We start from the raw sequence: 1,202 nt of genomic DNA, 5'->3' as shown, positions 1-1,202 counted from the left end.
CTGGGTTACTTTACTCTGAATAGTTATTTCCAGCTCCATCTATTTACCTAAAAAATTCACAATTTTACAAAGTGAAAAAAGTGTAATTAATAAAGAAAAATTCACAATTTCACTTTTTGTTCAGCTGAGTAATAGTCCATTGTGTATATGGACAGTTTCATTATTTGTTCATCAGCCTCTGTTCATTTCCTGACTGTTGTGACTATAGCAGCAATAAGCATGAATGAGCAAGTATTTCTGTAATATGATACAGAGTCCTTTGTGAATATGCACAGGAATGGAATAGGTGGGTCATATAGACAATCTATTTCTAGGCTTTTGAAAAACCTCTACACTGATTTCCACAGGGGTTACACTAGTTAATACTCAAATCAATAGTGAATAAATGGAAACTTTTATGATATATATAAATATAGATAGATATAGATTGCAGTGGTGTTGAATTTTATGGCAGGAGGATAGAACACATGTGGCATGAAGGAGAAAATATAAAAATAAAAACAGGAAGAGCTAAATTGGGTGAGGGATGGAGCAACTAGTTAGAAGAGGAATATATATACATATTATACATATAATATAATATATACATATACATTATACATATAATATATATATATATATATATATATTTCCCTTACAACCACTGCAACTTATGATAGTCCTAAGAAATGTTGGTGGAATTGAATTTTTAAAAACATAGTAAAGACAAAGGTTTCTGAAAATACTGAAGTAAATTATTTACCTGTTCATAGATTGTCTTCAAAGCCCTTAATGGAAAAAAAAAACATTCTAAGCAAACATCAGTCATTACTGTCTATAAAGATTAAATAAATTGTTATTTTTTTAGCTTTTCAGATCGTCTGCTCTTTATCAAAATTCAGTTTTGCCTGTGCTCAATGAAATTACTCACAGACCCTGGCAACATTCCAATCATAAACAAAAACAAGCAAAGAAGCAGATTTGATTCATACTCTAGTCTATTTTATTTTATTAGGAAATGTTTCAAATAAATAAAAAATAGAATCCCTTATGCTGTCAATGAGCGTTAATAGTTGTTAACATTTTGCTATATTCACTTCATCTATTTTAATTGCTGAATAAACAGAGGAGTTTACATTATCATAAGAGTTTCTTTATAATTAAGCATTATATATATGTGTGTGTGTGTGTGTGTGTGTGTGTGTGTGTGTGTGTGTGTGTGT

Source organism: Psammomys obesus, unplaced genomic scaffold (assembly GCF_907164565.1).
Source record: "Psammomys obesus unplaced genomic scaffold, mPsaObe1.curated_primary_1811, whole genome shotgun sequence".
Classification (NCBI taxonomy): Eukaryota; Metazoa; Chordata; class Mammalia; order Rodentia; family Muridae; genus Psammomys; species Psammomys obesus.
Note: the sequence above shows the minus strand (reverse complement) of the source record.